The sequence below is a fragment of the Arctopsyche grandis genome, chromosome 8 (assembly GCF_051622035.1).
Source record: "Arctopsyche grandis isolate Sample6627 chromosome 8, ASM5162203v2, whole genome shotgun sequence".
Taxonomy (NCBI): domain Eukaryota; kingdom Metazoa; phylum Arthropoda; class Insecta; order Trichoptera; family Hydropsychidae; genus Arctopsyche; species Arctopsyche grandis.
In genome coordinates, this window is record NC_135362.1 from 23,393,895 (window position 1) to 23,421,635 (window position 27,741).

Here is a 27,741-nt window from a genome sequence, read left to right on the forward strand (position 1 = left end):
TCTGTAGTTAAGTGGACAGAAAACAAAGACACAACAGCCCAGGCGAAGAGTGCTACCCATGAATAACATTTATAGCACCTATGAGATAATTTTTGTTTGTTTCTTTTTTCGCAAGCGTCCCACGGGATTGCCACTCGTTGAGACGAGGCTCAATCCTCTTTATTACTATTTTATTCGTGTCTCGGCGAGAAAAGTCAAAGGCAGCTTTGATAATAAGAAAAAAATCCCGCCACCATCTAAAACTGTGTGTGGTTATGGGGGTTATTTGACGGAGACGCTCCTTATTGTTTCCACATTCATAAATCACCGTTTTTGGGGAGTCATCATATTTTTTTATCCCGTACCGATTCTCAGGCATTGTGTGCTTTCGGGCTGGCTCAGCGGAGGCCGGAAAAGCGGCCCGAATTGAGCTAAGTGTGCCACTTTTTGGACGATAAAAAATTAGGCAAGTTGGAGGAATTCTGAATTATTTTATTTTGAGCCTTTTTTATTTATTCGTCATAAATAATTGTCACGTTGTTTTGTTTCTTGGTAAATTTAGTAATGATAAAATCAACCTTTGGAAATGGTACTGCGAAATATTAGCACTATTCACAAACAGGCAATTATGTATAATATTATTTATACAACAAACAGAAGAAGTTTGTTTATAAATTTATTATTAAACAAAAAATATAAACTTTAAATTTAAATAAAATAAAATTAATATCAAATTTCAATTATGTATGTTCATGTTATTTTATGTACATACATATGTATGTATGTATATTCATTCTATTATTTTTACCTTTATATTGAAACATGAAAAAAGGGCTTTTCATATTATTCAAATACCGTTATTTGTTTAATATATATCTTAAACTCATTTTACTTTTTTCAATTAAATTAAAAATAATCACAAATCATATAAATTTACCGAAAATACATATATTATTTTGTAAAAAAAGAGTTTTAAATTGAAAATACATCGTATGCATCGTTAAAATGAATAAATAAAGCATTCAAATGAATAAAAAGCATTCAAATGTGAAAATTAAATTTTTATCGAAGTGATAAAAATTGAATTATACTGTACCTAATATTTAAATCGAAAATAAATAAAATATTCATATATATGTATATATGTATACACACTTAAGTGCAAAGCCTTAAATGGTTAATCGCTCATATCATTTTGAATATTTTGAGCCACACATGCCTCAGTTCAAAGTTTTATGGTATTTTTTTGTATTTTATTTTTAAAGATTTTTATTAAAAACACAAAAGTCTCACAGTTAATCAATAATACTGCTAGTTAAGAGTGGTAAGTTAGTCAATTATTTTGTTTTTTGTTTTTCTATTGTTTATTCAATCAAATAAAAACAAATACAACCATCAGTGTGTACAGAAAAAAAATATTAGGGGCACAATAAGTTTTCAAAAATATGTCAAGTGAGAAAAAACTGATATATTTTTTGTATTTAAAAAAATAACAAAATTTTTCTAAAAGGCTCTCTTTTAAGATATCACTCATGCAGATGTCTTGCCAATTATCAGAATTAGCGTGTAAAAACCAAATAGAGGGAGCGCGCTAAACAAAGGCTTTAAAGGCTTTACAAGAGACTTTAAACTTCTAATGTAAAATAAAACAAAAATTTTGTTAAAAATACATATGTATTTTATATTTTGTCAAACTGCACTTTTTAAAACAATTATATTTCGAACAACAACTATGCAGAATTAATATTCCTACATGTATATATGTACATATTTTTTAAGCTTCTTTTTAGTTTCACAAGATGTTAGTTCATTTGCCAAATTTTGTGAGCTGATTTTGAACCACTTCCACTCTTCTGTTCACTTTGATATTTTACTGATATCCAAAGGCTAGCAATATTTAAATATATAGAAATAAATAGAAATATTTGCATATAAAATAAGCAAATATTTCCGAAATAATGAAAGAGGAATTCAATCAATTACGAAATCCTTAAAATTTTATTAGAATCATCGGTCAAATCGATGTGATGACAATGGGCCTGTCGAAACGACGTTCGCGCCACCCATACGCAATTTCACACGTCAAATACATAATTTATATGTAGTTATAAACAACTAGTTTTAAGAACACTTTTTCACACTCTTGTATACAATGCAATATAAAATTCAAAATCCAATCAACAGACATCCTTTATTTCTTAACACGACAGCACTGATTCAATGCGCTCGCATCGAATCTACATGCATATGTACATATATAATATCTGCAAGAGATTCAAATTGCAAATCCACATACATAGATACATACTTTTTAAAGTTTTACGCTTCGTCTGTTTTATCGGCAGAAGGTCGAAAGCCGGAATATAAACCCGCCATGCGTGAAATTGATAATCAAGCTAGGAAATCTGGCTGCCGCGGCGTGTGTACACGTGACACGCGAAATATTTCGCATAATCCATCAAAAGTTCCACATAATAATAATTTATCTCGCGAGAAATAATTTCGAGGGCTAAGTATGTTTCTCGATTGATTAATGAGCCGTCGCGAGTTTAAATTCAACGGTTAAACGGCTTCCAGTTAATGTAACCGGTGACTCGCTTAATTTCTTTCCGCTCAAATTAAAACTTTACAGACGGGCTTATTAAAATAGGAAATTTAGCCGAATGATGCCTCAAGGATTCCAGCTCCATTGTTTGCCGGCTTCATGCACGTCTTCGATCGAATCGTGATAAATTACTAAAATTATATTTTTGCTCTTTTTGAAATTGTTATTTTCGACGAGTTTTTTTTGTCGCAATGTTCTTTTTTATATTACATATATACATATGTACATGTATATATGTACATACCAATTAGAGAGGTCTTCAGCTTTTTTTTTTTCATATTAAACGAGTCTCTTGGTGAAAGCTTTATAGTATTATTCTACTTTTCCGAACTATCATAAAATTTGATTAGATCGCCGACTTTAGAGAGTTGATAATATAATACTAGAATTACTAACAAAAAACAAAATAAAATTGTAAAATAGATAATGATCGGTAGATCAGCAGTTATTAAAATAGATTAATAATTTAGTAATAATAAAAAGCATTTCAAAATCCATTATATATTTAAGAAAAATCTACATAAACATACAAATTGTTTAAATATATAAAAAAATTGAGCTTTAATTTGAGGCAAAACTCATATGCTATACATGTACATACATATATTTTGAAAGGATACAAGAATTTATCCCACTCATAAGACGCACTTTTATGTAGTTACGAGCTGCAATTCGAGCTTAAGCCTTTTTAGACTTTCCCCTTGACTTATCCCCAACGAGCAGAAAGCTCTCCCTCACCAGATTTGTCCAGTGTTTGTCCGAAAAAGGAGCTTTCGGTTTCACTTATACATCCTCCCTCATCCCCCGGGGCACCAGACGAATATCTTCGGATAATAATCTTCCCCTTTGTCCACGGAGCAACCTTTGTTCGTCAAAGTCCAAACGATGCACAAGTTCGACCAAGAATACACACTCAGATAGCTTTGTAAGCCGCTTCGAGAACCGAGCTTTGCGAAGGCTCAAAAGAGTGCACAATCGATACCATGCAACTGCAAGTAGTACCCAAATAAATAAACATGTGTATAAGTATGTATATGTATAAGGGGTGTTCTAAAAATGTTTCTAAAAAGTGATTTATTCTTTAAAATATGTTCAATTGACATTTAAGAGTCTCAAAAAGCTTACAGTCGCATCAGTTGATTATAAACATAGCATTCTGGTCACAAATATCAACCACTTTTTGCATTCTTATGTATTTATAACTTTGGGAATTAGTTTGACATGGTCAGTTTTTGCAATTGCTGTGAATTTTGTAGCGTGTGATTCAGTGCGTTGCTCGTTGGTCGCTCGAGGGTTAAAAAGGCGTATCATCTCGACGGAAACATTGGAGAAATATGGGGAAAACGTTGTCAATCACATGGCGTATGGGCAACATCAAACAAATTCGACTTCCTCACATAAAATAGGCAAAACTGCCGACCCAGGAATTTTTAGGGATTGCCCCGAATCATACACATGGATACGCACAAATCGAACTCTATACACTGCTGCGACTTTACATATGTACAATGTTCGTAATATATATGTATATGAATCGTGCAATTTTTCCGCGATTTTTATATTCAAATAGTGCATAAGATAAATTTTAAAAGCAGATCATGCACTAAATTTTTATGAAACCATTCGAAATGAAATCAAATATAAATATGAACATAAAGATGTTGTACGCTTGGATAATAGTCGTTCTATTAATACGGCGATTCTCAACCTGGGGCTCTTTGCCAATGAAGTTGCGGTTAGTAAACCTTATCAAATAGAAATATTTTGACTTGAAGCTACTATTCAATATTCGAATATTTGGTAACCCTTTAAATTGAAAAGATTCTTATGACGAAGAAGTGACAAAATGTTAAAAATATTTTTATTGGTGAAAATTACATCGCTAAGTTAGATTATATGGTGACTCGGTTTTAAAAACTAATATAATATTTGAGAAATCTATTGGATCTATAAACGATGCTAAAATAACAATTTTTTTAATGTGAAAATATATGTACATATTAATATATGTAACTATGTGGATATATTTATAAAACATATCACTAGTTACCCATGCACATACATGGGTAACTAGTGATAGACCCGATGAAAATGTCATCGCGTGTAATATAGGTTTTTCATTCCAAATTGTCCCTTTTTCATTTCAAATTGACCCTTGAGATTGAAAACGGGTCAATTTGAAATGAAAAAGGGACAATTTGGAATGAAAAACCTATATAAGTAAAAACTATCTACATATATACATATATATAGACAATAAAAAACAAGCAATAGAAAAATTAATTTATTGATCAGTAGATGGCGCTAAATGCTCGTGGCACAATTTTCCAAGAGGAAATATGGATGGCAAACAATATATACATATATAGGTTTTTTCTTGACTCTACTACCCAAATCTTATAAATCCTCTTTTGAAATTATATATTAGATAATATATAATATAATGTAAATTTTCACAGTTTCAAATACAATTACGCAATAGTTTCCTGTTTGTAATAATCTACAATAAATTCAGAATAGATATATCATCATATATATAAAGACGGTAATCTGTGTGTGTGTGTGTGTGTGTGGGTGTGTGTGTGTGTGTCCTAACTCTCGCCGAACATAATGAATGAATCGATAAAAATCGATAAATTCATTTTTCGACGAGACGACTTTGTCGCGACTCGAACCGATCACCCCAAATAGCCTGAATATGGGCCTAAATTGAGATAATGGTCACGTGCATCACGCCAAATCCAATTCTTCATTTCGCCTTTTTTTTTAAACATTAATTGAAATATTCCTTCTCTCCCATATAAAAATACGTAATTATAATAATTTTTTTTAGCGAGGTTTTGAACCATTTTTTTTCTTTTCATATAAAACAATTAAATATATATTTTTAATTGAAATTATTGAAATTAATTTATATTTTAGCGATATTTGAAAAATAAAATAAATTCCAAATCACAGAATCGAACTACGGCCCCCACGCCCAGAACAGGTTCGCTAGCCATTAGACTACGGCCTCGACAAAAAAACGCTCTAAAATTACTTAATATTCGATTATCCTTTAGAAGTATGGGGAACCAATCATTCGCGTATCTTCGGCTTTCGTCGACAATCGACTTTCGTTTGAATCGATTTCCGATTCCTTATGATCAACCATCAACCAGTATGGGGAACAATTTTTTTTTTTTTCATATTTTTCATTTTTTTAATTTATTTCATATTTTTCAGTTTTTTTCAGTTTTTTTCATTTTTTTTTCATTTTTTTTCATTTTTTTTCATTTTTTTCAAATTTTTCATCTTTTTCATTATTTCCATTTTTTTTCATATTTTTTCATTATTTTCAGTTTTTTAATTTTTTTTTAATTTTTTTCATATTTTTCATTTTTTACATTTTTTTCATATTTTTCATTATTTTCATTTTTTCATAATTTTCGTTTTTTTGTGCCTTTGTCTTTCCGAAACCAGTCGATTCCATATCTTTAACTTTATTTTTATTCGAGTTTCAATTTCTTTTCGAAACCACCCGTTGAAATCAACGGGCCCTACACTAGTGTATGTACATATATTGATAATATGATAAGTTCCAAGAACTTCGTTTTAATGATATTCGAATGACTACATACATATGTATGTATGCACATACATTCATATAATATAATAATTGACAAATATTTCTTTGCCTAGAAAAAAAAATATTTTTTAATTTATAAGGCAAATATAAGGAAATGGGGTTGGCTGTTGATAAAATTTATTTAATTTTGAAAAAATTAAGCAGCCCGTCGCAAATCAGTACATCAAAACTAAAAGCCAACAACAACAAAAAAAAGAAAACGAATAAGAAAAAAGATTTTCGCCCAACGTGGGGCTCGAACCCACGACCCTGAGATTAAGAGTCTCATGCTCTACCGACTGAGCTAGCCGGGCTGATGACCACACTTTCCAAAAAACACAATTTCAAACAAACATTAAAAGATAGAGAATTTTGACTGAGCGCCAAAAGTCGACAAACATAAACAAACATCACACAAAGATAACCTCTGAGCAGGTTACGTGCCAAAATTACGATAGCGAAAATAAAACGTTACATTTTTTGCACGACAACTGTACGTACCGCTCTGAACGACACATACACACACATACATAAATATGTACATATCTACAGAGGGAAATTCATCCCTTGGAATATGAAGCTTAATCTTATTTGCGAGACAATATTCTCCTTTAGCCACGAGATAGACAGAGCGCCTTCCCATTTGATTGATAAACAAAGTTATAAACGTTGAAGCAGAGTCGTGTCGTGTTTTTTCCTTAAGGAGAAAAAATAAAATAAAATAAAGAAAAATGCGTACGTTTCGGAAAAGCCCCGGTCGAATCGACGCAAATTCACTCGCACAATAAAAAGGAAAAATCAGGGTTTTACTCGTCGCATTTCCCGGTTTATCTGCAATAAAGTAAATAATATAGCCGAGGTCCCGATATAGAGACGTTGTTTATTTGCTGTGTTTATTGTAAAATGTGATTGCGACGAATCAACGTCGTGTATTATTATACATACATATATACATATGTGTATATTTGTTTGGCCACGATGAAGTGTCTCTAGGTAAATGGGTTACTCTTGGATTAGCCTATTTACTGGGTCAATTTGCCAAATGGACTACGTAGACACTTTATACGTAACATTCATCTGAGTATATTGTTGTTTTATATGTAAGAAGCATTTTCTATTTATCTTTTTACGTTAACGTTACCCTTATCAGTAATATTTTAATGTTCACAATATTTATATTTTTTTTCGTAAAGTAATAATATTTAATGGCGGTAAAATACAACAAGTACGTACTCGTATATTGTAATTATTTTTGCTTGTGATTATTTCATTTTGGGTATATCAAAAACTATTTTTCAATGTATGTATGTATATAAATATTTAAATTTTTTGTTCCTAATTGAATTGTCATTTAATAAAAGTTAGCATTTTAAGATTTATAAACATTACATAACTAAAAGTTATCAATATATTTTGGTTATATATTATATACATAGATATTTTTTATTTTAAATTTTCAGGAAAGAAAATATACATATATGATCAGTTTTTATATGTTACATCGATTGGTCAGTATTTCAATTAAATAGTAATTTTAGATTTAAAGTTCTATTATTTTTTTTCTTTAGTGTGAACCACTGTGGCCACAATGGTCGAAAACAGAGCACAGTTTAAATATACAATTATACAGAAAAAAAATTATGCATAATACATAAAAAAAACACAATAGCATCAAAAGTTCAAACAACGAAATATGTAGTCACAAAACATATAGGTACAATAATAGTTAAATATAAGGAGAAAAATTAGGAATGTTTTCATTAACAGTCAGCACTAATATAGGTTTGTATACATACATATATGTTATGTAAAAGAACCAGCCGTGAATACGTCAACATCCCCGTGAGGCCTGAATAAAAGAGAAAATATCAAAATTCACACAAACGCCACATCCAATTATGAAAATTATGATGAGCACAGGCTACCAGACATATGGGTTTAAATAGCCTTTGAGAACCTGCTCTCACTGGCTGGAAAATATTACATGCAGGCATGGCAGCAACTATTTCATTAAGAAGTCAGATAGATCTTGGAATACATTGGAGCCATCCGATAAAGAACTGTGCTGGCAGGAGGTACAACCATAAAATGATGATGTCTACCACGCATATAATTATTAGGGACATAAAGTCGCAACTATTCCAGAAATGATAGGAATTACCACGTAGAAGCTGGAGCACAAAACGAATTAATGAGAATATTTTTCAAAGTTCATGTGCTATTTATTACGTATGTTAAAATGATTTCTCGAAGCTGAAAATACGTGAGTGATTTTAAAATTCCATTAATCAAAAGCTACTGACTTTATATATGTATGTATTTGTGTTATTCAAAGTCAGAGTTAAATCCTATAACTTTTTCGTTACACAAAAATAAAACAGTGAAGTGAATCAAAATAGTTTATAGCGGTTAAAGAACAAAGAGAAGTGGCAACTCTTGTCTGCCTCATTAATTTTTCGATGGACTGTCTAACACTCCATAGACAGTTAGAGAACCATTATTGAATATTTCAATACTAAATGAATACAATTGCGGCAGTATTTGTTTATGCTTTGAAAAGACTCTACGTAGCTAATTGGCACTTGAATTTTTCCTTGCAAAATAGGCAATCTCACAGACATCGACAATGTCCTCGCCAGCCAAATTGCTTTCAATGTGAAAAAAGGTTCACGTTTTCCGTCTACACAATGTGTAGCATCGTAAATCTATCTATTTTACCAGGGTAAAAGTTTCGCAAACCCCTCTCCCGTTACAGACGCACTACGCGAATAGTTTTCTTTCATCCTCTTTTAAATCTCCGAGAAGAGGTTGCAGGGGGCGGGGAGGAGATGGAGGGAAATTTTTATCGTAATGCAATCGCCGAAAGGGAAAGAGATGACTTATTTCCGGGCTGCCGAAGAATAAGTCTATCCCGCGGATTCAATTAAGTGGGAAGGGAGGGTGGCCGGGCTCGCGTGTCAACCCCGTCGACGACAAAAGGCGTCCATAAATCACCCCATAGATAGATAAAACCCCATCGAGGAGGAATGCCTATCGAGAGATGTGCAAGGGGAACGTCTCGGTCTAGACTTTTGACCGACCCGTTCAAATATAAATCATTTTTCGTCGGGAGATTCGAGCCGGAACCTTTGCTCCGTTCGATAGATTTGGAGCTGATGATGACTCAGAACATTTGTTTTTTGTAAAATGTTATATAATATGTTAAGATAGGCAGAAGACAAAACTATACAGGTGAATTTACAAATAAAACACACCAAGCTCAGGCAAAACTCAATAAGGGAAAGTACAAGTGACAGAAAAACTATATCTTCAAGTTTGAACCAGGTCACATTGTATATTGTATATTCATATATTCGATTTTGGCATATTAACATTTCGACAATGCGATATTTCCTCTTGCAAGAGCGCACACTTCTTACGGACCAAACAATCTGGAGAAATCGGGAAAGCGTGCGGTGGGTGGGTGAGGGTAGCTATAAAAAAGACAAATACCTACTTTTCCTCCTCACAGTTTCTCCCCGTGGCTCACCCCACGGGACCCTTAATAGCCATTCCGGGTTCGAATAAGGACACTATATTTCCCGGTAATTGTCTTGTTTTCATGTTTCTCTCAACTTTTTGCTAGCTTTCCCTTCGATTATCAGGAAGTCGAACTGCCCACCTCCCACGCACACACCCTCTTTCCGTGCTTTCATGGGGTTGACTCACATGTTTCTGCACATTCATACCCTCTCGATCGATTCCGTTTAAGGGATTGTATCGTTTGCCTTCATAGCGTGAGGCTGTTTTGATTTCAGTGAGATTTCAGTCGAAACTTCGATATTAGTTTTACTTTATTTATTTTACTGTGTAATGGGCCAAAATTATTTTCATAATTTTAATCAAAACTCAAATCGTTTTCACGACCCAATTGCTATATGACTTTTTTGAAATTTTATAAAGAAATATTTTAAGTAATTAATACCTATCCAAAGCAAATGTTTTGTAATTACACTGTGAATTCACAATATAAATTCAATTAATTAATTTTAAAACATTATATTATTACAATTACTATTAAAACATTATTGTTGTAAAAAAAACTTCTGAAATAAACAATACTTTGAAACTCTATAATTATTATACATACAAGAACTAGAAATTTTATATATGTACAGTTAATTTAATGCCATAAATTATTATTTTTATAATTACATTGTGAATTGGCCGTATTTATGAACCAACGACATTAAAAACATTTTTAATTTAAATATTATACAAATATTATTTAAAATGAATATGACTTTAAAGAATCGCTGAAATTATTTAAGAATTATGTAGATACATACATACATATGTATACTATGTATGTAAATATAAGATTGAAATTCTCTTTTAAAAGATCAGCTCTATTATGTATTATTTTTTTTAATTTAACAGATACATAAGTAAAATATTTATTTGTAAACAAATTCAATTTAGATCATTTTTAAAGTTATAAAAATGTTATGCAACAAGTTTTTGGAAGTTCATGACGCTATTAAGAAATTCCAATTATTATATTACAATATATTTGCATACATACATATAATACGAATGTACATATGTATACAATGTATGAATGTACATATGTATGTATGCATTTTTTAAAAAATAAAGTAGTAGAATTGATTTTAAAATCTTTGAAGTCTAATAAACTTTATTTTTCTTAACTAAATTTTCCAAAAGTGAGAGTGAACAAAGTAACTTTGACCACTGTGTATGAAAGTGAGTTGTGAAGGGGCAGTGGAAAGCCGGGTTTCGATAGTTAGTTGTCATCGCTACGATCTTTCCGAAGATTCCGATGTAAATTTTAACGTGTTCGTTAATGATTAAACTCCTTTAGCTTCATGTCGGAGACATCAACTTACTTCAATGTTAGCTAATCCCCGTATATCGGTAGGATATCAAAGCGACTTGAAGTGGTTCAAAATGAGATCAGAAATTTTGGACGGGCAGGAATGTCAATAAACTAACACAGTGAAGATAATAAAAAGCTTGCAAACATTTGCACATGAAATCACTACTGCTATTCGAATAAGAGCTAAATATAATTTTATTTATTTAAAGATCTTACCTAATAAGCCTCAATCCCTAACTAAGGTCTATAGCTCGTAATATTAGCCATATCGAATTTTTCTTTAATAAGTAAGCAGCTCGTATTGACGTTTGCTTCCAATTGCATTAAAGGAAACCCTGCAGGCGATGAATACAATTCCATACATTTTTCTCAAAGCATCATAGATCACATATGTACATATAAACATATGTACATACATACATACATACATAATATAGGTATACTTGCTAATAATAATAACGAGTTCGCCGATCGAGCATTCGGCGAAATTTACGACAATCGGTCCGCTTTTACAAAGACCTCATCTCGCGGGGCATTTATGTATCCCATTTTTGTACCGGAAACGAAATCGCCCGAAGCCTTCCCGCGGGATTTCTATGGGATAAGGGACGGGTCCACGTTTGCACAGTGCAAGTTCATCTTTGGCCATTGTGAGCTTCCTTTTTGTAGCGAAATGCACTTGAATGTCCGCCAGCTGTCTCGGCACTTCTTCATTCGACTTATTTTCTCCTCCCCGACGACAAAATTATTGCCAAACTTCGCTTCTTCTCGAAATTTACTTTTCGCAAAATATGCGGCACCAACTTTTTCGATTTGCAACGTTTTTATTGTAATAGATGAAGTTCGATCTTTGTGACAAACATTTTACTGTCTGTCGTGTTGATAAGTGCTTCGAAAAGGGTGTTTAATCCACTCGTTTCCTGTTGACTTATTATGAAGATAGGATATAAAGGATAAGGATATAAAGGATAAGGATATAAAGGATAAGGATATAAAGGATAAGGATATAAAGGATAAGGATATAAAGGTTTATAAAAGTGGTGTCAATTTTATTTATTTGTAATTAGAATTCAAAAACCACATTTGACAAAAAACGGAGGACAGTTGTTAAAAAGTTTGGGAAAATTCTCAAATTTAAATATCAGCTATCAGCTAAGCAGTATTGAGCATTTCTGGAGTAGACAATAGGTTATATTTAAAAAATTTAAATCGCAAATTTGAATTTGAAATTTTTGGGGACGAGGCTTTAAAAAAGTCCACAAATGATATAAAGCAATAAAAACTTGAGATTTATATAAATATAGTCATAATACATTTATACGGATTTTAAAAGTGCCTTTGATAAAATCGATCACAATATACATATTAACAAATTATGTAGATTCGGTTGGTATAAAAGGATCTCTTCTAAAATGGCTTAAATCCTACATTGGTAATAGGTCGCAAATAGTAATGACCAACGGCTATAAATCACACACTTATTATGCTACCTCTGGTTTACCGCAAGGATCCCATCTTGCTCCCATTCTATTCTTATTTTTTATCAATGACATTAGTTTGGTTATCAAACACTCCAAGTTTGCACTCTTTGCAGACGATCTAAAGCTATATATCACCGCTTTGACTACATCATGTAGACAATTTCAATCTTCACTATCGTTGATATCGATATCAAATGGATTTTAGTAAAATTGAAACACTTAAATTACTCTTAAAATCTACATATATAAATCGATCTTCAAACGCTTTCTGTAATAATTTAATATTGTGAATACAGTTTTCGATTGGAAAATTCTGAATAGGTATAGTTTTAGACAAATAGTATCAGGACAAGGAAAACAAATGACGAACGGTCGTCAAACAAAAGAAGAACGGAAATGCTTTTCGCATTTCATTAAGTACCTGGAAGCCATATTCCAATAGAATGCACGTGGTTGACAGTTTCGCGCGGTTGCACGACAAACTCTTAAATTTTTTGTATTACAGCCAAAGTATGAAGACACAGAGTGGGTGGAGAGAAAAAAAAGCCGAGAGAGCGTAAAGGAAAATATGAAAAACCGAAAGAAACTATTTATTCAGCGGGGATAAACCTGAGAGGGAATATTCTGCGAAAAGTGAAGGAGCCGTTCTCGGGGTAGGATTCATTTATTTATACGCAGACTTTGTTTTCTTTGAGAGAGAGAGAGAGAGAGAGAGAGAGAACTGTACGTACATATATGTGAGTACATAGCATGCCAAGGGCGATATATTCAATCATTTTTTTTATATACATATGTACATACATATATATGTACGTGTTTTTTCACCGTGCAGAAAAGTAGAAATAATGTTGACAGAGGTGTCTTTCATTTTTTACAGATTTTGATCCGTCGCATGTGGATGAAATAAAGTGCGATTATCTACCAACGCTTTTTCATTTCCAAATTCATTTCAAAGTACGTATTTTTAATACACATAAGCATTTCAAATATGGAAAAAAATACCGAATAATGTTTTTGTGAATTCACTCAATGTATTTTTCACATATCTTTAACGAAATACTACGAACTGACTATATATCCATATACATATATGTACATAAGTCACAGGACTAATCAATTATTTGTTGCACAAAGCCTTATACTTGTTTTATACACTCTGGTCCACGGGAAACGGACGTTTTTACAATGTATGTACTTGGCATCTGGAGAAAAGAGGAACCCGTACTGATATTTGTTCGACTTCTCACTTCATGCTATTTAGGTAAACATGGTAAACAATTTTCTTGAACCAAAACTTCGAAAACGAGAAATTGACAGGGAAAATGTACGGTTCCAGCAAAAAGAGGTGGGGCAGTTATTGCTCATACAAACAAATTTCAATGACAACAGTTCGAGCGCTGTATCAGTGAACCCTAATCGGTTATTTCACGTTTTGGTCTATCGGTCTGCCCCTTTCCATACATGATTTTTATCTTAAATCACGCGCGTACAAAGGAAAGTCACGCACACTGTATTAACTGAAGACCGCAATACAAAATGAAATCGAACAAATCAACTAAGAAACACTCAAAAAGGTGGAGGCGAATTAAAGAAAATGGCTCCGAAAGTGTGTTCGTGAAATCGGTTATCATTTGAGTTATATAATTTTTCTGTACATAAACATTTCAAAGTGGCAAACTTTTATTTTAATTTATATGTAGGTCAATAAATAATGTTTACACAAAAAAATGATGAAAAAATATTTTATTTATAATCATACGTTTTTTGTGGACCACCATTACTAGAGGTAGGATAGTCACAGTGCTATCCATTGTTCGGCAAACCTTTAACAATGCATTTACAACCTTTGAACAATACACGGCCCCCTCAGACTCCGGTGACTAACCATTACATTGCAATAGATTTAGGCACAAAAAAATTCATACATTTTTCAATCAATTTTGACGCAATATTGCGGATGTACTGTAAGCCATATACTTAACTTATTAGTATCGGTATACAGTATCATTGTTAATCTTTTCAACAATAGCAATATTGGTGCTATTTGAAAGATAATCTAGAATTTAAAGCGATTTTAAAAGCGACATATTTTTGACACCAAATTTCATTCTTTTTCGCTTCATTTTGACGCAATAGTGTGGACACTGGACTTACTGCACATTTTGTGGTATCATTACGAAGCGATTGAAATCAATTTTAAAACTAACAATATGTACATATGTCAATGTATATGTATATATGTATATACATATATAATTATGTACCTTTACGAATAGACGTAATTCTGCGACAAAAAAAATGAACAAAAGAATTAACAACTGTTGTCGCTGCGGATTTGAACGAAGGAAAACCAACCTGTTTCGTACTAATTTCGGAAGTAAAATATTCACCTGTTTAGTATGCGATCCGAAGATACAGCCGCGGGCCGTGTGCGACCAGAATAATAAGTCCTGAAGGGGGTTGGACGTAGCCTGAGGGTTAGAAGGGGCTCGGTGGTCCCTCGTCATAGGGTTTCAGACCTCTGGACGTGGAAATAAACGAAATTAAGAGGAAATAGAATCAGGGGGACACGAAAATAAAGAACGTCCCGCAGGAAATGGGCTGCGGCTTATGCTTAAATGTGTCTCAGGATTTCTTAAACGCTCAAAGTATAGGGGCAAAGGCGATAATAAGAAATTTGTAACTTCTACCGAAAATTCCCACCCCCTATATATCGGCGATGGCGAACCATTTGAGATTCACTAGTCTAAAATTCAGACGCTGCATGAAAATCATTACCCATGTTCATATGAACTGTGGAGCTTAATGTTTTCAAAAGAAGAAAGCCTCTTAAAAAACTATCCCTCACCTTTTTTTTTTGATAAAATTTATAAACATACTGTAAAGTCTCTTGTTAGAGCACGCTTCCCGTTCGCCTCCCACCGCTACTCTCACCTACACAACAAGTCACCTCCCAGTCTGCGGGAAAACCTGCTGCCTAAAAATAACTCGGCTTTTTTTAAATAAAAATATTTTATATAAATTTTTTTACAGGTCTAAAAGGTATACCTAATGCGCCTTCCGGGCCAATTACAAATATCGATAAACAATTACATTTATACAGTATCACAGAGACATCTATTTTTCAAGAGACATCAAATTTTTGCAAGAAATACATTAATTTTACAGAGTGGGTTAGCATGTTTATATAATAAATAGTGAATAGCCCGATGAAATATCATCGCATGGGTATAAACTTATTATATACCCGTATAAAACTAAAAAAAAAAACCGGAACCGGAACCGTTATTTTCGTAGACTCTCATAGATAGTTTTCAATTCTTTATTTGTAATAATTTTCAATTATTAAAGTAAACGTTAACAAAATGTAATATTTTCCGATTATACACAAACGGTAATTGACCTCGTAACGTTGAATATTATTATTACACATAACAAATTACGTGCATATACATATGATGTGTATTTACAACACGTATTCCGGGCGAGGATATGGCGTGAGGACATTGCGTTTGGATCGGAGGGTCCGAGGTTCGATTCCCGGCGCCCGCGGTGAATGAAATCATTTTTTTTCTCGAATATCGTCAAAATATAAATAATTTTAATTATAATTTTAATTTAATTGAAAATAAATATATAAAAAAATGGTTCAAAACCTCGCTAAATGAAATTATTAAAATTATGTATTTTTATATGGCAAGAAAGAATATTTCAATTAATGTTTAAAAAAAAAGGCGAAATGAAGAATTGGATTTGGCGTGATTTCCGTGACCATTAGCTCAATTTAGACCTATATTCAGGGTATTGAGGTGATCGGTTCGAGTCGCGACAAAGTCGTCTTGTCAAAAAATGAATTTATCGATTTTTATCGATTCATTCATTATTTTCGGCGAGAGTTAGGACACACACACACACACATACACACCCACACACACACAGATTACCGTCTTTATATATATATATGATTAATAAATTCGAGTTTGTAAGAAACATGATAAGTTGCCAATTTGGTGGAGCGTTCAACGAATAAGTATATCAGTTTAATTGGCTAATATGAACATCAATTAACATCCACAGAGACATCTATGGTCAAATTTGTAACATTTATACAAATCATTGAAATTTTGAGACGGTGAATAACTCAAAATTTGCGAGATATGGGTAAAGGTTGACAATTTGTTGGAATCCTTTCAACGAAAACCAGATAAATTGGCAAACTCTGATAGGAAAAGACCGACTTGGAGTCACAAATATTCAAATCTGACCAGCAGTACCACATAAATACTTCAAATCATATAATATATTTCCAAAGCCTGACACAACTACACACAAATAACACAACTACCTTCGTTATAGGGGAATTTTTTTCAAGTAGAGCCTTTGAAGCAAAAAAAATTTTTTCCAGGAAAAATGATTCATATTTACATAAAAAATATCTCGCATGCCAGACTTAACCACCGCTGTCTTATTCAGACCATCCTTGCATTGGTTACGCCTTAGATTTTTCAGTAATTCGATAAGTCAATAAATGACGAGGGGTTCCTATTCAAGTACTAGCACACTCACACACCTAAATTGGATTATGAATAATGCGATTACAACAAAAGCACACCAGACGACGACAGCATACAAAAATGTATACGAAATATTATACCGTTACGAATAAAATTCAGCACAAAGTGCAGTAACAGAAGACGAAAAGATGCACATTGCAGCAACAACCTTTAGTCTTTAGGTCATTTGTAGGTGCCGGCGCCAGGCGCCTCATTACTATTTAAATACGAATTCAGACAAGCGAGGATAGGAAAGGAAAGGTAGGTAGCAGATTTACATTCTCACTTTATCCATATAATATGTATGAGAGAGTGGCTGAATAGTGTGTCTGTGTGTGCAGCAGAGCTGATGCTGCATAAAAGATTTAATGAGGCGGCCGCGAGCGGTGTCGCGCTCGAATAATCATTTCACGGTGAGCTAACCCCACCCTATAAATCTCCAACTAAAACCATTAAAACCTTATTTTAAACGAACTCCGAGACCGGGATCACTCTGGGATCCTCGAGGATCCTGCGAGATCCGGCCAAGACTCTCACACCCCGACCGAACCCCATTCCAGAGTCGCCAAGTATAATAACTTGAGCGAAATTAATAGTTCGTCGATAATCGTAATGCGGACTAGTGTTGTACTCGTTGATGTGTCAACCGGTAATTTATAAAGTATGTTTCGTTGTGTATTTTGTAGTGTTTTTTAAAACACTACAAAATACATGAACTAAGCATTTTTTTTGACATTTTCGTAAAATTGAAATTTCACAAATTGACTGTAGTGTACATACTAGGGTTTCTGACCCGGGTCGACCCGGGACAGACATTCCCGGGAATTCACGGAATTGTTGTTGTCCCGTGTCCCGGGAATTCTTATCTTTAATCCCGGGAATTGGATTTAAATTAATCTTGAAAACATACAACATTTTCACGACTGCACGAAGGGAAATAATAAATCAAATACAAAAAGAATCGTAAAATATTCTCAAAAATTAAAATCGAAGAAAGAAGAAGCCTAAAACTTTCTTACACAAATTTTAAATAACTCTAATTTTATACCGACCAAACATTCTTTAAATGTTGTAATAAAAGCGAATGTATATCCTACGGTGAAACTATTATGAAGCGAGTATATTATAAACTGTGTGTTTGACGATGAATGAAGAATTAAATAAGGAGTTATCAAAGACGAATATACAAAATAACGTAAATAAAAATAGCCTCGACTTTAAAAAAGATGTTAAAATATACATGCTGTCAGGAGAAAAAACCAATAATTTAAAATAAGAAGAGGTTAGTAAACATTGTTTTCGTCCCTTTTAACAATAAAACCAACTTCGACCGAAACTGAAAGAATTTTTTCCATTGCCGAAAATTTTTGTACCAAATCCAGAATCAGACTTTCGGGTTCACATTTAAATATTTTAGTATTCTTTAGAAGCTACTTTTAAAATTACATTTTTTCAAGTTAATAGATATATTATGTATTGTTTTGTAAATAAATAAATATTTTTTTATTAATAAAAAATATAAAAAATATGTCCCGGTATCCCGGGAATCCCGGAAATGATCCCGGGCTCTGTCCCGTGTCCCGGGAATTGAAAAAGTCCGAGAAATCAGAAACCCTAGTACATACATACATACATACATACATATATACGTACATATATACATAATTACATACATATGTACATATATATATATTGTTACGTAGGGGTGGGTGGAGGATTCAAGTAAAAGGCCAAAGTCGTTTCACAGCATTTATTGATGATTAAAGAGATACACACACTGGCAGTGCTCAGTCCAGAATGTCTTGATATCGCCTAAGTATCGCCTTATAAGGGATAGGTCTCTCAGGACATCTTCGACTTACGATTTGTTTACCTATTGTTATGGTCACGTACTCGGATATGTATTCCCACGATACTCAGACCCACGGTATGGGTCACTTCTGAGAACTCCATGGAAATGCGACCGAGTACCGCTATCGCCGCATTCATTGTTTAGCCGACTTGCACTTAAGCCTGTAGTTAATCCTTGAAACCAATTATAATGGTCGCACAGTGTCAGGGATGCGTCTCGGCTTAATCCGATTGCACTTAACCGGCGGCCCTTTACTAACCTCTTATTTTATTATACGTAACAATATTATATAAATTCATGTAAATTAGATTTGATTTGGCTAAATTGAGTTATTTATGCGATTTTTTTTGGTTTTTTATATTCTATAAGATCAAAATGCTAATTTTTAAAAAATTCAATAGTACAAAAAAATCTAAATTTTCACATGAAATCACGAATAAAATTTTCTAAATAAGACAAATTGAAATTTCATCGGGCAAATCACTAGAAAGTAAACAATCCAAAGGAATATAATGAAAAATAAAAAAAAATTTAACTGCAGTCCAATTTTACATATTGTACAGGTACAAGTAGGCCAATTATACATATATGGTTAATATACATATGTATGTAGTATTTGAATGTATGTTGTTTGAGAAGTGTTGTACATTTTTTCATCGTATTATGTTATATATTAAATAAAAATCCGGGTCAGGAGAATTGTTGACCCAAATTGGACTCCAGTTGGATTAACTGCGCGCATATATGTACATACGTATGTATGTACCCACTCATATGAGGGTAATAAAGAAAATTAATCTAGAATCATATTGCGCTCTAGTTTCTCGAAGAGACAACTATTAATTATAAATGTATATATAATATACATACATATATGATAATATATAAATTTATTTTGTTTATATAGTGTATGAAGACCCAGGAAAATTGGTCGTTTAAGGAAAAATAAGAAATTTTAGACTCAGTTTCAGAATATTGAACTATCCAGCAAATAAGCCTTTTATCCTTTTAAAATAATAATTTTTATGAAAAGTTTGTCTTTTCATACATACATTGAATTCACTGAAACAAAGTGCAAATTTCAAAAATTTTGCTGTCGATAAACTTGTAATTCTTATTTTTTTTTGGGTTTTGGTTATATGGTTTTTATTAGTTTAACTTCGTCAATTAGTCTGACAAATTTCCTAAACTCTTCCGATCTACCATTACGAGAGTCCTGATTGATTGATCCATTTTCTGTTTCTTTTATATAATCTTTATCCAATATTATATCACTTTATGTTTAGTTATGTACTATTCTATTAAGTCATGTTTTAGTTTTTATTCTTTTCTTTTTCATGTGTTTGTCTCTATGTACCAATTTATGTAATTTGTAAAAATCTAGAAATTGGGCTCAGATGTTATTTTATTTTGTTACATTTATTGTTTATTTTTATGCATTCCTACATCTGTTGTCTATTGATTTTTCAATAAATAAATAAATAATACAAATTCATAAAAGAGATTTTTCAGCAGTTAAGTCTCACGCACAAACTTTGGATGTGACATTTGACGAAGCTAGATGCCTCGGAACACTCTACGAAAGACAAACCAATTGATTTTCCGAGAATAAATCATTTGTCACGAGCGAGTGACATGCGAATACTGAATGCGCATCTAAATGCCAGAGGTCAAGCGGAAGTTGTCGATCATTCCAAAAACAACCGATAGGCATCGCCACTGAAACGACTGAGTTCAAGCGTTTCACTCTAGATTTCTCTAAATTATTATTATTAATCGTAATATGAGCCGTTATATTTGAAAATGGTATTAGTTCACTTATCTTCACTTCGAGAAATATTTCACAAAACATTAAATATAATGTTTTGCGTTTAACAATATTAAAAACTACTGATGGCCTGAAATACGTTTATTCTGCTTTTCCGAGATTCTGGACATATCGAATTAAAAGAAGTGATAACAATTGTTTTTGGGTAACAATTGTAACAATGTTTTTGAAACTGAAAAAACTTCCGCAATTTTAAAATAAAACGGATCATATGTAGTCCATATAATTATGAATTATTAGATTTATTTATATTTATTATTATTACATCTAAAGTTTAAAAATACTGTAGCGTAGACGTAGAAGAGGGGATTGAAGAGAGATACGTAGTGAGTAATAATAGTGGTAGTTTAATGTTGATCCGTCAACCAGGCAGCTCTGAATGAACCATGGAGCAAATCCGCCGAATATTTAGACACGGCGTGTATTTTTAATACAGAGAGATCATTGGTCACGAGCGCTTATTGGCTGTTATACGCAACTCGCTCATACGCCGAGACAATTTTAGCACGAACGCGCGATAAGGTGATGAGTGCTAGTAAATCAGTGGTCGACGAGCACCAATCACCTAATAATATCTACGTCACGATACTAATAAACATAAAAAAAATTACATTTTTAGACAAAAAAAATTAAGTCATCAAATTTTCCACTTAACCCTATATGTATACATATGTGAAATATTATACAATCACATGCAACTTTGACTAATTACATGCCTGAAATCCTAAAACAACACAATCTATGAAATTAACAATTCAACAAAGTTTCATAAGACGCCGCGATGTAATGAAAACACTATACCGGCGCTGAAAATAGCTGAAAATTAGTGTGCAGTCAGTGTGCATGTCTCACTGGGCGAGAACTCATTTAGCCGGCTTCGTGATCTACAGCTGAAATAAAATGCTGAAAGCCGCCTCCTACCCTCAAAGGTCTAACGCTGACTTATTATCTAATATAAGCACCTGCGCAATGTGCCTATACACATTTACCCCCCCCCCCAACTATGTACGTATAGTACATATTATGGGTACGTGAGATTTCGCTTAAGCAGATTCTTTGCGCGCAAAAATACGTACACTGTAAATATAATTTAGCCTGCTGTGTAATTTACACGCCTGCTCTGTGTACCTCTATCTACCTGCTTTTAAGCTCAGCGTGTTATAAACGTAATATGTATTATATATCAATGGATGCATAAAGTTTCTGGAAAGAAGGTTTTTTTTATAGGTTTATATAAACTCGGGGTAGCTTAATTTAAAGTTTTTAAACTTAAAATTTAATTTAATTAAATTTATAGAGCTTCGGGTAATGTTTAAATACGATTGTGGTCGATCTTTAATGATTGTTTCACTTATACTTTAGTGCTATTTTATACCTGAAAAAAAACTAAGATGTCTAAACCCTTTAGGTATACATATACATAAAGATTACCTAAACACAATTAGTTTTACTTTTTAGTCACTTCCAAAACGTAATACTCATGTATTACGATGTAAAATACGCATTATGAACATTTACAAGAATTGTCAATAGGTTTAGAGATATTTTACTATTAATTATTTAAAAAAATAAAGAAAGACGAGAAAAAATTAAATGTATGTAAATGAATATAAATTGTAAATTGTAAATTATTCCAAAAATACATTTTTACATAATCATAAAAAACAATCGCATTATAATAATAGCAGATAAAGCAATAATATCAAATAATAAAATAAAAAGAACGGAATGTCTATTATATTATACTATAAGACGATATTATAAATACTAAGTGAGTAAATGAGTAAAATTATGTATATTTTTTACTGGATCAGTAGCTGAATATGTATTAGAATAGACCTAATATGTATCATGAACATATGTATATAATTTACGAACAATAAACAGCATTTAAAAAACAATCAAAATCAAAACCTGGGTAATGCTGGGTAGATGTGTAGGTATATGTTTTACATAGCTTATGAGTTGAAAAACAAATAAGAAAAGTACTTTTTGTCAGGGCTAAAAATCTCTGTTTTAAAATTTTATTTGGGAAAAACCTATCAATGAATGACGGTTTTTCGGGAAAAACGTATTTAAAAAAAAAGTTTTTTTTCCAAACATATCATTATTTTAGGTTTAGAAGTAGACCCAAAGTACATATGTAGTTCAAATATTAAACTTCTTGATTCATATTTATTATGTTATTAAAATATAAGTTTGTGAAAAATGGAATGTTTTAGTTAGATTACCATGAGACAGCATTCTAGATTTGGTGAATTTTAATAATTGATTATCATAGTATATATTAATCTTCATAGTAGTAATAATTAAAAAAAAAACAGTTTTTTACAAACAAACAGACTTTACTTGGTGAAAGTTGTGAAAATAGCTTTCATAGGGATCTGATCATTTTCAAAACCTATTTACAATACAAGTTAGAAGAACGAAAGATTAAATACCAAATTTGGTAGATTTATATTGAAAATTGTGAAATATCAATAGAAAAATAAATAAGATACATACAAACATACATATGTATGTATGTATATGTATGCTTTTGTATGAAACACCTTCGATTCCCAACTACTCCAAAACCCGTCTATGATCCAAGTCAGGAAACTACTTAGAAAATCATTGATTATAGTTAGCAATCAGTAATTTTTTTTATTTAATTATTTACTTTATGTCGAATTTTTATAGATTTTCCGGTACCTAACCGCAAACACAAAATACAATCGACACACTTTCTCCAAATCGCTCGAGTAAACTTCATCAACCCCTCCGCAACACGCCCACAAATAGGCAATAATATATAAAATTAGGATTAGGCTTTTCAGAAGCTTACAGCGAACGGCTTATATAAATATTTATAGTATAAGAATGCGAACAAACAATAATATCCCATCAACCCTAAAGCGTCCGGACGCACACGGACAAATATCGTGCGAACGATTACCACCATTCCGATAGGGTGGCGAAGAAGGGGGAGGTGAGGGGGCTAAGAGCCCAAATTCCGAAGAAAAATACGTGTTGGCGAGCCGAGACTCACCTGCGACACGTCGGGTAACCGGATCGCATAAACTAGGGACCACTGGGTAACTAGGTGAACAACCCTGTCGGGTCTTGCCCATGACTGGACCCCTGAAACACCTCTTCACCCCCCCCCCCCCTTTTCGGGTTACGACCCTCTGCTTGTGCATTAATCTACCCTTAAAGTGGTACTAAGGTGTTTAGTGTTTCGATTCAGTTACTTCGGTTATATTTTATTTTTAATTTAATTCACCTATGTATATACCTATGTATGTATAGTGTAAGAGTAATTTCATTTAATTTGTATGTGATGCGTATATCAAAAATCTTAATACATACATACATACATGCAAATGCATATATAAAAATAATACTTGTTTTTTTGTTCACTATATAAATGCACAGCTTTCTAACTTGGAGCCACCAGATTTATTAAAAGTCAAAATCAAAAATTGGATTGGTTTTGAAACGCTCGGAGCTTGGAATTGAAGGGGAGTTACTGGACAAGTGTATTTTCAGTTATAAAAATCTACAGTTTTCAAATTCGTATATTACATATACATATGTACATCATGGTACCCTAACTAAGACCATAGCCGTGTTTTAGATGAGTTCAAAGCCCTTTGAATGTTTTCTTCATACCCAACCATCAACCGCTCGACAAACGCCAAGCTCAGAAATATCCGACTATGAAAATTAATGTGTGTTTACATGTATATGGTGAGTATGTATACACAAGAAAAACGTCCGAGCAACGGCAGGCAGGTTTTTTGTCGTGGTTTCGATAATAGGACCACAAAATTTGGTATTCTATCTCAAAGTACTCTGAAAATTATAAAAATATCCGAAATTCCTACGTTTTTGGCTTAGTGCTAAAAAATATAATATTATACTGTCTATGTATAATATTGTTGCGTGGAAGTGAAGACGGGTTTCCGAGATCGGAGTGAAAGACGCAGTGCGTAATAATAGAGGACATTTAATGTTGATCCGTCAACCAACCAGCTCCAAATGAAGTACGGAACAAACCCGCGAAATATTTATGCACGGCGTGTACTCTCATCACTAAAGCCCGGATAACCAGCGTGCCGTTCATTGTTCAAATGTTGTAAATGCATTGTTAAAGGTTTGCCGAACCTTTTTTACAAAGCATTTACAAAAATTGAACAATGAGCGGCGCGTTTTGGGTCCGTACTCTACTCATCACAGATAGATCATTGGTCGATGGGTCGCGAGCTCTTATTGGCTGTTGTACACAGCTCGCTCATACGCCAAGCCAAGATCAGGCGATTAGTGATGGTAAACTGGTGGTTGACGAGCAGCAATTACGTTACAATATTTTTACTTTATCTACATATGTACGTAGTAACAATAGATGAAGTTTTGTGATCGTGCGAAAATTCGAACTCGAGATTTTGACTGATTCGAACTCAGAATCGATTACTGATCACGTTTTCATGATCTAGAAAAAATGTGTGTGTGTCTGTGTATTTTGGGGATTTTTTTTAAATATATAACTATCATGTCAGCAGCACTATCATTTATTACAAAATGTATTTATACAAATTGTATGGCAGAAGAATAATTAATGATATCTTATGTTTATTTGATATTCTTAATGGCATCATCGACTGCTCTGAATTGGTGAGCTTAATCAGATTCCATGTACCGGGAAAATCAATTCGATGTAATTCTTTTCTTGATATTCCTACGTTTACCACCAATTATTCATCGAACTCAACCATGTCAAAGTTGCACAGACTGGGTAATGAGCTTTAAATATGTGGAATTTGATGTGTGATGTGAATGAATGTAATGTTGAGGGGTAATGGCAAACAGTGGTACACATGAGTATACACTGTTATGAGTAAAGCCCGGACCCTGAGGGGGCTGTATATTGTTCAAATGTTGTAAATGCATTGTGTAAGGTTTGCCGAACCTTTTTTACAAAGGATTTACAACAATTGAACAATAAACGGCACGCTTCCGGTCCTACCTCTAGTTATGAGTTGGCAGAAGTGACGCCAGTCAGTAGAGTAGAGGTGGAGTCACGGGCCGCGCTGTCAAGGCTGGCGGATGCGTATTGCATTGTGTTATATTGGACAATAAACGTATAAGGTTGTACTAAGATCGCCTTTTAATTGTCTCTCTCCTGCAATCCTCCCTACCCGAACCCTACATATATTCAATTTATTTAATATCAGTAGATGTAAGTTAAAATACGATTTATCCAAATATATTTTTTAACATGTTGTAGTTTCTTTTTACAAGGTTTTTATTTAGTTTCTGACAAACTTCTTACACCGATCGCTATGAAACTCGCGTTGAAACTTAGAGCTTTGCGAGGTTTGGCTGCCGATAGAGATTTCAATTGGAAGTCGATGGTGAAATATAATCGCAATAAACACCTTTAAGAACCCAAAAGTTTTGAGAAGGTGACAGCTCACCCACTCCAATAGCCAATAACCTTGTTTGTATGACTTTCTGCCCCCCACTAATTTTGTCACATGTCAATTGTTTAAACGCCTATAACTTAATCACGTTCTCACATATCTTAAAAAAAATTTCATTATAGGCCCTCATTATCTCTCATATATATTTTTACTTCACTAATATATAGGTTATTTTTGTCTTTCTTTATATTTTTTTTAATTTAATTACTAGCTTTATTTGTATTGTATTTTTTTTCTTTGCGTAAAATGGTCATTTTTTTTGACCGTATAAATAAATACGTTACCCCTATACAGTAGCCGAGTTTTGTGAAGGATCAAAACCTTTTTAAGAATTTTTTTTCTAAACTTCCTATACCCGAGCAAGGCCTAACATTTCTCATAATCATAAAACACTCACCACTGCGATGATAAATACATCTATGAAACTTTTAGTGACAGTTAGACATGTCAAAAAAAAATTCTAATGAGACGATCAATTCGTGGGGTTGATAAACACAATATAATCCCGGGAAAATCCAGGAACTGCATACATAGAACGCATATGTATAATTAAGATATGAAACTATGTACGTATGTATGTATGTTGTACAATGTATGTATGTAGGATGATGTTCAACGTTCGCGAATTCGCCTCGTGTAACAATGCCACAGAACATGAGCACCGGGGAATTGGGACGTTGCAAAAACGCAAATATGAGTTTACAACACCCCAAACGGCTTAACAAATAACCTCTATATTTTTACAACCACCCCGATAATACACCGTATACATACATATGTACGTTCGTGTGCCATATAAGCGCAAACAACTTGATTACTACTCAAAATACGAGACGTGAATCTCGGCTACTTTGTCTGACGAAATCCTCTTTCATTCCCTTCTCTCTCCCTCTCGCGTTCTCATTCTACAATACTATACAAAAAGGAAGTATCCTTAAGCGGGTCACGGTCGAATTCCTCGCTATAAAGTTTCGACGTAATAAAGTCTACGATGAATAAAAGGAAAAACACGCATACATGTTAAATTTATTATTATTGCCGAGTTCGGTGTATTTATTGCTGGGCGTTGTGGATTTTTTTTTTTTTTTTAATTTTTAGTCTGCGTAAACGTCGATAAGGTCGAATCGATCTCTCTCTCTCTCTATCTATATACATACATAGTACGTGTCTATATGTATGTATGTTTGTTTTGTATGTACGTAGACCGAAGGTAAACAGTTCAAAGGGTGAAATATTCACTAGCTCGGTACAATTAACTCAATTTAACGGTTAATTTATTGCCCGGTGATTCGAATCAACGGCAAATGATGTTTTTACAGGCGTATTTTTGTACGTGTACTTCTATAAAGATCACGTCTTTTTTCTACGGCTAAAAATATTTTTTAGACTGTACATTATATATAATGAAGGGCAAATAATATCAAATTTTATATGAAATACATACATACGTATATCGAAATAATTCACTGAAACCGAATCGACTCATGGAGAT

The 27,741-nt window shown here is 32.9% G+C and overlaps 1 protein-coding gene and 1 non-coding gene across 2 annotated transcripts in view; one reads left to right on the forward strand and one right to left on the reverse strand.

Annotated features, from left to right (window-relative positions):
- Positions 1-27,741, forward strand: part of LOC143915452 (uncharacterized) — a 668,062-nt gene that overhangs the window by 578,035 nt on the left and 62,286 nt on the right. The window lies entirely within an intron of this gene.
- On the reverse strand, positions 6,433-6,505 carry TRNAK-CUU (transfer RNA lysine (anticodon CUU)). The gene has a single exon. It is a non-coding gene; the product is annotated as a tRNA-Lys (tRNA).